This window comes from Chrysochloris asiatica, unplaced genomic scaffold (assembly GCF_000296735.1).
Source record: "Chrysochloris asiatica unplaced genomic scaffold, ChrAsi1.0 scaffold00188, whole genome shotgun sequence".
In the NCBI taxonomy this organism is placed as follows: Eukaryota; Metazoa; Chordata; class Mammalia; order Afrosoricida; family Chrysochloridae; genus Chrysochloris; species Chrysochloris asiatica.
Window position 1 is genome coordinate 4556690 of NW_006408706.1, and position 12303 is coordinate 4568992.

Genomic DNA, 12303 nt, shown 5'->3' on the forward strand with positions numbered 1-12303 from the left:
AGAGGACTTAAAACATTTACTGATGAAGATCAAAGAGCACAGCCTTCAAAATGGATTACATCTCAATGTCAAGAAAACAAAAATCCTCACACACTGGTCCAATAAACAACATTCTTATGAACAGAGAAAAGATTGAAGTTGTCAAGGACTTCATTCTTCTTGGATAAACTATCAACACTCACGGAAGCAGCTGTCAAGAAATCAAACAACGTATCGCATTAGGCAGGTCTACTGCACAAGACCAATTCAAAGTGTTGAAGAGCAAAGATGTCAGCATGAGGACTAAAATGTGCATGACCCAAGCCATGGCATTTTCAACAACCTCATGTACATGCGAAATCTGGACAGTGAATAAGGAAGACCATAGAAAAATTGTTGCTTTTGAGTTATGGTGCTGGAGGAGAATATTGAAAGTGTCATGGGCCATCAAAAGAACCAATTGATCCATTTTGGAAGAAGTACAGTCAGAGTGCTGGAGGCCAAGATGGCCAAACTTGGTCTCTCGTACTTCAGACATACTGTCTGGAGGTACCAGTTTCTGGAGAAGGATATCATGTTTGGTAAGATGGAGGGTCAGAGAAAAAGAGAAGTCCCCCAATGAGATGGATTGGCCAAGTGGCAGCATCGATAGATTCAAACGTGGCAACAATAGTGAGGATGGCCCAGGATTGGGCAATGTTTCCTTTTGCTGTGCATAAGGTCTCTATGAGTCGGTATGAACTAGATGGCACCTAACAATGCATCAACAACAAGTGTCCTGGTGTGGCGCTGTGGGCTAATGGGTCAGACGGCAAAGTCATTTGAAATGCAAGGTCAGTAGTTCAAGCTCACCAACTTCTCCTTGGAAACCCTATAAGTCGTAATCGACTTAATGGCACTTCACAACAACAACAAAAATGGCTAATGGTTGTGAACATCTCTTCATATATTTGTTGGCTACCTGAATGTCTTTGGTATGTTTTGTTTTTATTCTCATTTGTGTCTAGGAATTTTGGAAATATACCTTTTATTTGTTCTACTACCCAGTAAGTAGCTTTATGCAGGGTGTTGTTCAGTTTCTACATATGTGCCTTTATTCCCTTGGTTTCCTATTGTTGATTTCTAATTTAAAAGCATTATGACCTGAGAAGATGCTTTGTAGTATTTTGATGCTTGTAAATTTATGGAAATTTATTCTGTAGCCTAACACGTGGTCTACTCTGGAGAATGTTCCATGTGCACGGGAAAATAATATGTATTGTGCTGTTGTTAGGTTAAATGCTCAGTACACATCTGTGAAATCAAGTTGGTTGATTGTGTTATTTAATTCCTCTGTGTTTTTCTCAAGTTTCTTTCTGGTTGTTCTATCTTTTTTCAAAAGTGGTATATTAGAATCTCCTACTATTATTGTAGATTGTTCTATTTATTTCTGCAATTCTATTAGGATTTGCTTTACATATTTTGGTTCTCTTTCATTGGGAGTGTAGGCACTTATAATGGTTAGATTATCATGTTCAATTGACCCTTTAATCATGAGATAATATCTTCCTTTATTTTATCAAAGATTAGTATTATTGCTCCTGCTCATTTTTTATTACAATTACCTTGGCATATTTTTTTCTATCCATTAATTTTTACCTTTTTTTAACTTTGTGTGTAAGGTATGTTTCTTCCAGATGGCATATTGAAGAAGCTTATTTTCTTACCCATTCTACCAATCTCTGTCTCTTGACTGGTGCATTTAATCCATTGACATTCAGGGTAATTATCAATTTCTTGTTGTTCTTGTTAGGTGCCATCAAGTTGGTACAGACGAATTGCGACTCGATGCACAGCAGAATGAAACACTGCCCGATCCTGGGCTAACCTCACAATTCTTGGCACACCTGAGCCCATTGATGCTGCCACTTTGACAGTCCATCTTGCTGGGGGTCTTCCTCTTTTTCTCTAACCCTCCACATTTCCAAACATGACATCCTCCTCCAGCAACTGGTCCCTCCTGACAATATGTCTGAAGTGTGAGAGACAAAGTTTGGCCATCCTGGCCTCCAAGGAGCATTCTGTGGTACTTTCAATATTCTCCTACAACACCATAACTCAAATTTGTCGATTCTTTTACAGTCTTCTTTATTCATGGTCCAACTTTCGCATGCATATGAGGATATTGAAAATACCATGGCTTGGGTCATGTGCACATTAGTCCTCAAGCTGACTTCTTTGCTCTTCAACACATTAAAAAAAGGTCTTGTGAAGCAAATTTGCCTAATGCAATATGTCATTTGGTTTCTTGACTGCTGCTTCCATGAGTGTTGATGATTGATCCAAGAAGAATGAAGTCCTTGACAAATACAATCTTTTCTCCGTTGATAAGAATGCTGTTTACTGGTCCAGTGGTGAGGATTTTTGTTTTCTTTAGATGCAATCCATATGAAAGGCTTGCTCTTTGATATTCATCAGTATGTATTTTAAGTCCTCTTCACTTTCAGCAAGCAAGGTTGTATCATTTGCATATTGCAGATTGTTAATGAGACTTCCTCCAATCATGATGCCATGTTTTTCTACATATAACCCAGTTTCTCAGATTATTGCTCAGGATACAGTTTGAATAAGTCTGGTGAAAGAATACAACCCTGTTGCATACCTTTCTTAATTTTAAACCACTCAGTGTTGGTGTGGCATTGTGGGTTAATGCATCAGACTGCAAAGCCATTTGAACTGCAAAATTGGTCTTTCAAGCTCACCAGCTGCCCTTTGGAAACCCTATACAGGGTCACTGTGGGTTGGAACCAACTAGATGGCACTTAACAATTATCAATAGGTATAAATTAATTGCTGACATTTTGTTTGTTTGTTTTTTGTGTGGTTCTTCTGGTTTCTTTGTTCTACATGTCTTCCTCTGCTAAGTTCATGGTGTTTTTTGCTTTTTCTTGTCAGTTTCTTCATAATTTTAGTGCTTCCATGATTTTCTTGGATTTTCATTTTCTTGGTATGTTGTGACATCTTTGAGGTACTTTATATACACCTAACAAAAACAACAACAATTGCTGGGGACAGCATACACAGACCCTGGGTTGATCAGTGGCAGCCCCATTAAACTGCCTCTGAATATCATCAGTTTAACCCAGATGCTCTCCTTCCTCCTGAAAGTACGTAGGAATGTGATAATTAAGAACAATGTAGCATTTTAGATATAGATAAATGAAGCCTGGTGCCTGAGATCTTGCTCACAAAGGAAAATTTGCAAAGTGTACAGAGACAGCTTGACTCCTTTTAGGAACCATGCTTTAAGTTAAGTATCCTTAAGAAACCGCACGTCACTACTCTAGATCATTTAAGCCTAAAAATTAATATATAACAGCTTGATTGAACCTTTTTTCTGTAAAAATAAAAATGTTAGATTGTTAAGAAAAACTATGAAAATATCTTAAAAGTTGTTCCTGTGAATCATTATGTCCTGTTTTGAATGATTAATCACATTTCAGTTCCATATCCTGTCTTATCTAAAGAATTACATCCTCCCTATGTGAATTACATCCTTCCTTTGTAACAAATCCCTCCCTAAAAAAGAGAATAAAACACTGAGGTAGAGTTAGATCTGTGTGCAATGCTGTGCAATGCTAGGCAATATGTTTGCAGATCTGCCTACCTGCCAGCTTGCATTATATCTGTGTGTCTGTCTTTTTTTGTATATATTTCTTCTCTCTCTTTCTCTATCCCTTTCGCCGCCAGATCTCCCTTCTTCGTGACATCCACACTTCCTTGTCGAGGCTGGAACCCGACATAGGACGTCGACAAACAATAGTCTATTAACTTTTTACTCCATTTAAGACAGTCTATTTCATCCCAAAAGCTGCCTGACCTCTTCATCACCTTGATGTCTGTTTCTATATTTTTCCCTCTTTCACATTATAATTATTTTGATCATAGACTGACCTCAGGTCCTCTGAATTCATTCTTGTAGTTTTGTTCTGCTCTGTACTCTTTCCTTTGTCGACTGAGTACTGGGTTGTGCTCCCATGTATGCCAATCTCTGGTTTTTGTCTGTTTTTGTTGGTTCTCCGTCCAAAGAACTCCATTTAGGATCATTTGAAGTGCTGGGTTGTCTTTGACAAAGCCCTTAGTTTCTGTTTGTCTTGGAATGCTTTGATGACTCCATCATATTTGATTGACAGCTTTGCTGGGTAGATGAGTCTTGGTTGGCAGTTTTTGTTTTTTTTGTTTTTTATCTTTCAGAGTTTAATCTATGTCTCCTGATTGGTTTCTTCCCTGCATGGTTTCCACTGAGATATCAGAGCTTAATCTTATTTGCTTATCTTTGTAGGTAATCAAATACCTTCTTTGCTTACCTTTTTCTTTTCCCTAGCTGTTTTCAGCAATCTCCCCTTGTCTTTGACTTTGAAGAGCTTGATTGTGATATGTCTTGGTGATTTTATGTTGGGGTCTATCTTTCCTGGGGCTCATTCAGCTTCTTGAATGCTCATCTTCTCATCTTTCAGGATTTTAGGGAAAATTTCTTCCAGTATCTCTTCAACTATTGCCTGTCTGGTTTTCTGTGATCCTTTCCATTCCAGAACTCCAGTAACCATTAGATTATTCCTCCTCTTGTTGTCTTTTCAGATTTTTATATTCCTTTTTCTGCTTGCTCTTCTAGCTTAGCAGTATTGAGAGATTTGTCTTCAAGCTCGCTGGTTTTGGCTTCCATCTCTTCAATTCTAATCCTTTGCCCCTCACTGTATTGTCAGTTTCTGATATTTTATTATTAATCATTTGGACCTCTTTTTACAGGTTTTGAATTTTTTCCTATGTTATTTCTATCTTATTTGGATGTTCCTGTAGTATTTACCTGATTTCTTCGTTATTTTTCTCAACCCCTGTATGGAGTATTTGGATACACCTCTATATTATCTTCCTGATTCAATTTTTAGGAAGTTTCAAAGCCTGCCCTCCTTTCAATAGGAAATGTAGATCTACCTCCAGCTCATTTGTTTCAACTACTCTATCTTGTTTCTGGACATGAGCAGGGATTTTCTGTTGCTTTTAAAGCATTTCCAAAAATCAGATGTATTTCCAATAATTATATGGTAGTGTAGGGGTTACGAATCAGGCTGCGAACCTTAAGGTCAGCGGTTCGAAACTACCAGCTGCTCTGTGGGAGAAAGATGAGGCTTTCTACTCCCATAAGGATTTACACCCTAGGAAACCCTGTACAGGGTCGCTATGGGTCAGAACTGAATTGAAGGCACTTAACAACAACAACATGTTGGTGTATTATTATGCTTTCTGGTTGCCTTCTGGTAGATGTGATCAGGAGATGGGCTTCACTTATCACTTCTCTTGTTACTCAACTCAGTAATTTTTACATGTTTTGGTTATTTGCACTGCTATATTATCTGTTGTTGTTATGTGCCATGGAGTCGGTTTTGACTCATAGTGACCCTGTACAGGGTTTCTGTGACTGTAAATCTTTACAGGAGCATAAAGCCTCATCTTTTTCCCATAGAACAGCTGGTAGTTTCAAACTGCTGACCATGAGATTAGCAGCCTGATTCTTAACCACTATGCTACCAGAGCTCTTTGCTATAATATATGTTGTTGTTGTTAGGTGCCATTGAGTCAATTCTGACCCATAGTGACCCTGTATAGGGTTTCTGAGGAGCAGCTGGTGAGCTTGAACCACCGACCTTGCAGTTCAAATGGCTTTGCAGTCTGGCACATTAACCCACATCGTCACACCAGGACTACATGTTATATAGTAGCTGGTATTGTCTCTTACCCAGATGGTGGGATTTTATAGGGTGTGATTGTAGCTTGGCTCTATGACCACAATTGCTTCCTCCTCTTGGGTAACACAGGGAGAGTAAGAGCCACACCCAAAGTAAATGGGGAACCAAAACAAATTTTAAAAAAAAAAAAAAAAAAAAAACACAAATACAATGACAATGGACATGAAAGTCCATAATCACCACACATACACACACACATGAACTGTCACAAAATATGAGTAAGACTTTAACATCCCTTTTTCAGCTTCTTGCCTTCAAAGCTGCCCAAGAAATCTCAAGATTTCTCCATTGCTCCTTGTGATGTAACTCAAGATTAAGTTTTGGCCTCCTTCCTTTTTTACCTCTCCCACCTCTCCTCAAGCCCATGCAGGTATGCTGGAGTTCCTGCTCTCCGCGGGGGTCGTGGGACACGAGCAAATACGTGGAATCCTCGGGTGAAGAATTGAATGAATACAATCGAAAGGCTTTTCAACATGCTGTGCTGTCCGACTATACTCTCCAGCTTCTGCCCTTGCTTCTGCTTTCTGCTCTCTGCTGTCTGCCCTCTGCTCTCTGCTCTCTTCTGCTGTCTGCCCTCTGCCTTCTCCTTCCTGCTCTCTGCTTCTTCTGCTGCTTCTGCTACTTTTACCTTCTATCTTCTTCTACCTCTTTCTGCCTCTACTCCTTCTCCCTGCTTTCCTCTGCTTCTTCTGCCTTCTACCTTCTGCTTCTACTCCCTTCTGCCCTCTTTCTCTTCTTCCTACTTTCTGTCTGCTCTGCCAGTTCCTTCTGCCAGCATCCTCTGCCTTCTGCTCTCTCTTTCTTCTTCCTACTTTCTGCCTGCTCTCCCAGCTCCTTCTGCTAGCCCAGCTCAGCAAGTCTTTATTTTTTTATACTTAAAATTACATAGTACATGCATTGACACTTTTATCATTTCCTGAATTATTACACAGTTAGTCACAGCATTCTTGCACCTGGTCCTTAGACAACTTTAACAAGAATACTCTGTGATGTTCAGACTGACCTTCATGTTCTTTCCCAGTATGAGACAAAACTGTTTCTTCTTGTTTCTACTAAAAGATTATAAACTTTCTATCTTACATAATGTGCTATTATTTTCATAATAAAGGTATTCATTAAATGACTTGGAAGCTATGTGGCATAAAGCCCAACCTGGCTACTTGCTGCAAGAAGTGTAGATTATTAAGTCAAAGCTATCCTTCACTTAAGTTCATTATTGTCTGCTTATTTACGCAGGTGCTTGTATGTAGGGGTTTGTGAATTCTAGCTAGTGACTGAATGTGGTGAGGCCTATGGGAGTAGGTCAGCTTGACTCTAATATGCTGTTTGCTTTTGTGGCCTCACAAATGCAGTTACTTAGGTTTTCTAATGAACTGGAGTAATTTACACAATTTCTCTTTGTATTCAATCCACCAAGGCTGAAAGCAATTGCTGCTAAGCTAGTTTTTCCTAAGTTTTGTAGAATTCATAGTGAAAGCTGAGAATATTGCCATATTATATATATTTTTGCAAGTAAATTCAGGCCTAACTTGAAGGGAAGATAGCGGTCAGCTTTTGAGAATCACTTGCCGTGCATAATATCTCTCCCCCCAGTGCAGCCTTGCCAAGCACCGAAAGTTAACTGCTTCCCGCACAGTTGTTTCTACTAGTAAGAAATGGCCCTGGGCTGGCCAGAGCCTTTTTTAAGACCGTGTTGTATTATGTTGTTCTTGTTTATTCCTCCCTGTTCATCTATTTTGGACCCAGTGGTCTTTACTGAGCAGATCTGTGCTCATCCGTAGTAGAACCCCTGGGGAGGAAGGGATCCACTTGCTCAGGCACTCCTTCTAGTCAGCAGAGTGGAGGTGCACAGACAGAGAAGGATAAATGAATGGGGGGAAAATGTTTGCCCTTTAATCTCTGACCACTAGTCAGGTCTCTGCAATGGGAGTGTTCTCTTGATCTTGTATCTGCTCTGTCCTGTTCCAAATGGTTGTGCTGAGACTCACTGACTGCCACAAGTCAGCAAACACCACTTTTTCTGCTTCAAATCCCACTCTGTAAGCCTTTGATACTTCTAAATATTGCTTTATATGTAATTCAAAGTCCCTGAAACTGCTTCACCTGGTATTCTATGTTATTACTGGCAGAGGTCTGCACAGCCCTTCTCTCTAATCCACCATCTTTCTATTTTCTTTTTATACTTTCTGCATCATTCAATATTTTGCTCATTGTTGTTGCTTTTGTGTGCCCTCAAGTCAGTTCCTACTCATAGCATCCCTGTATAGGATTTCTGAGGAGCACCTGGTAGATTTGAATTGTTAACCTTGTGGTTTCCAGTCCAGTTCTGATCATACAGCACTTCCTTCAACATTACAATTAGAGGCTTGAGTGTTTTTTTCTTCGTATTCATCTTTTGCTTATATTTTGATTGCTTTCCAACCTGAGGAGCTCATCTTCTGGTACTATTTCAAACAATGTTCAGCTGCTATTCCTAAGATTTTCAATGGCTAAGCATTAAAAAATGATCGACTTCTCCTCTTCCTGGTCTGTCTCACTCCAGAAGTTCAACTGAAATCTTTCCACCACAGGTGTCATTCTGGTATTTAAAATACATGTGACATAGCTTCCAGCATTATAGCAACACACAATCGACCACAGCACAACAAAGTGGCAGATGAAGGGTTGTCAGTGAATGCACAGGATTAGTTAAACAGCTCAAGCAGCCTTCCTGGACTAAGGTAGTGCCATTTTGACTAATTCAATAGGCTTTGTTCTCACTCTTCTTTACCTTCATTCTTCTAGAGTTTGCAAGGGTCATGGTAAGTGCTATAGGATAACACTGGAACACAAGATCAGTTTGAACTGCAAGGCCAGTGGTTCAAACTCACCAGCTGTTCCTTGGGAACCCTACACAAGGTCGCTATGAGTCAAACACGACTAAATGGCACTTAACAACTAGTTCACAAGACATATATCTTGCCAACAGTCAATATCACGAGATTAACTCTTGCTATTAAAAAATCAAAAAAAAAATAGAAAGGAAAAAATAAATGAGATGGCTGCTAAATCAAGCCTATCACAGTGCATTTTGTCCTATTTCCTGTTTTCAGTACTAGATGTTTCTGTCTACTAAGCAGTGGAAAAGTACAGTGGTAGAAAGAGAGAAAGCCTGAAAACAAACCAACAAAAAACTGATAAACGACTAAACTCTGGAACTGAAATACCTGGCTCTTCATTCCCCTCTACTATCCATTTTAGGAGTCCTAGTGTGGCACTGTGGGTTAGTGCACTGGATGGCAATGTCAGTTTGAACCAAAAGATCAGTAGTTCAAGCTTTCCATCTGCTTCTTGTAAACCCTATATAGGGTCACTATGGTTCAGAACCAAATTGACAGCACTTAACAACCACAACAACAATCTAGGTCTACTCTTTAAAAATTCAGTAAGTAAATTAAGTAATAAGTAATTACATGAGAGAAGTGGTGGTTCATTGGCAGGATTCTTGTCTTCCATGAGGGAGACTTAAGATTAATTCCTGACCAATGCACATTATGCACAGGCACCCCCTGTCTGATATTTGCAGCTTGCATGTTGCTATTGTGCTGAACAGGTTTCAATGGAACTTCCAGATTAAAATAATACAGGAAGAAAGATCAGGCAATCTATTTTTGAAAAACAACCAGTGTAAGCTCTATGAATCACAGCAGTTTAATCTACAAGTGACAAAGGGAACAACACAGAACTGCACAGAACAGGTTTACCATGAATCATGGTCTGCAGAAGCTGAGGACAACCTGATAGATGATAGATATGTAGGTAAATAGATAGATAGATGTTCAATACCCAGGTTATAGATATGAAGTAAAGGCATGTATCCAAATGAGTAAGATATAAAATGCAGTATTCTTATTCCAACACAATTTCATTTATCTCAGGAGCATGAGAAGATCTCATGATGGTGAGCATCTTTGAACCAATGTTTAAGTTTCAACATAACTTTATTTAAAGCATAGAAGCCGCATATGGTGAAATTATAAAGCCGCATATGGTGAAATTATAACTCAAACTTATCCCTTTTTCCCAACACATACTCTTTTGAAAATGAGTAACAGCCCACAAATTTTAGAAACATAATTCTTCATGATTGTGATATGGGAAGTCCCTATAAATCTGTGTGTGGTTTGGATGCATTTTCCTCTCTATTTACATAAGCAACTTAAATCAGATATTTGCTGGCTACATTGTACTTGCCTTATTTAGCTTGGTTTTATGCTTGTTACATAAACATATTTTAGAATGAATACTTTATAAATTCTAGAAGTTCAAAAAATGCAACTCTAACTTATAACTTTACTCAGTGTGGTCTTTACAAATTCCAGTACATTTTATGCCTAAATTTTAGAAATAAACATGTATTTAAGAATGAAACCATATGCCAAAACATTATGCTATAATTTTTCTTTAGTGACAAAAGATATCATCCTGAGACAATATTTATAATGTCTTGAAATGACCATTGGCTGAGGTGAGTCAGAAACAGTGTAGGTTATAATGATTCCCAGTTGTTAGATGCCATTGATTCAATACTGCCTGGTTTTACAGCAACCTCACAACTCTTGTTAAGTTTGAGCTCATAGATGCTGCCCTTGTGACAAACCATCTCATTGGGAGTTTTCCTCTTTATTGCTGACCTCCACTTTACCAAGCATGATGTCCTGCCCCAGGAACTTCTCCCTTCTGATAATATGTTTTCAAATGATGAGCTACAAAGTTTCACTATCCTGGCTTCTAAGGAGCATTTGGGCTGTATGTCATCAGACATAGATTTGTTTATTCTTCTGGCAGTTCATGGTACTTTCAATATTCTTCTCTAACACCATAATTCAAATGCATCATTTTGTCTATGGTCTTTCTTATTCTTTGGCCAATTTTCACATGTATATGAGGCTACTGAAAATACTATGTCTTGAGTCAGGCACATATTAGTCCTCAAACTGATATCTTCGCTCTTGAGCACTTTAAAGAGATCCTTTGCAGCAGGCTTGCCTAATGCAATGCATCATTTAATTTACTGACTGTTGCTTCCATGAATCCAAACAAATTTAAGTCTTTGACAACATCAAACGTTTCTCCATTTATCATAATGTTACTTGTTGGTCCAGTTGCGAGGATTTTTTTTTTTTTTTCTTTACATCGAGGTGCATTCCATATGAAATGTTGTAAGTTCTTATCTTCATTTTGTATACAATATTTATTCTATTATAAAACACACACACACACACACACACAAACACTTTCATTGTGAATTGAGTTAAAGTTTACAGACAAGATCACCAGTTTTACACTCAGCAAATCATACACTTTGTATCAGTTCAATGATTACAATCCCTCCAGGCAACAACAGTTATCCTATTACCTCCCTGTGGTTCCCATTCTCATTCCACTCACCTTCCCATTCCTTTTCAATTTGGTCCTTAGGAAAATGTTGCTCTTTTGCTTTTGAAAGATTGACCATTCTGTGGTGAGAATACCTTAATTGAGTTGTCCCCCATTATAACCTGTCTACTGCTTGGCTGAAAATTGGGCTACAATGGTAAGTTACTTTCTAGACCTGACGTGTGCTTGAGTGACACAATCTCAGGTTACTCCAGTCTTATTTTGACCAGTAAGTGTGATCTTATTTATTGTTATTATTAAATGATTTTGAACTTCGTTCCACATTTTCTCCCACTCTAACCAGGACTCTTTAATGTGATCCCTTTCAGAGCAGTTGATAGTGGTAGCCGGGCACCATGTCGTTTTTCTGGTCTCAGAGTCATGGAGACTGATGGTCACACATGTCATTAATCCATTGGACTCATTTATTCCAAGCCTCTTCAGTTTTTGTCACTCTTCTTTCTTTCCCACATGGAGATACCAATAGCTATACTTTAGAAGCCTGTTCCTGAGTTTTCAAGATCTCAGATGCTACTTACCAAAATGGGATGTATCTTTGCGGACTATGTTACACTAATTGACCATGGTGTCACCTGAGACTATGGTCCTGAGCACTCAGGCCCAGCAACTCATTGCCTTAAAATGTTTGATAATATCTAAAAAGTTTTTATTATTTTGCCTGCTATATGCACCACTACATTACAGTTGTGTTTGCATGAAAGGTGGATACTCATATACAAATATACTTTATCAAACACTTAAATATCTGTGCGATATATAAATGTATATGGATTCCTTGTGTGGACTAAGGGATAATGCACTGTACCGTAAAATCAGTTTGAACCACAAGGTCAGTGGTTCAAATTCAACAGCCTTTCCTTGGAAACCATAGACAAGGTCACTAGGAGTCAGAACTCACTCGAAGGCACTTGGCAACAACAATAACAACAACAACAACAACAAAAATATATATATATATAAAGAGAGAGAGAGAGAGAGAGAGAGAGAGAGAGAAAGAGAGAGCTCTCTGGTAGCGTAGTGGTTACGAATCGGGCTGGGAACCACAAGATCAGCAGTTCGAAACTACCAGCTGCTCCGTGGGAGAAAGATGAGGCTTTCTGCT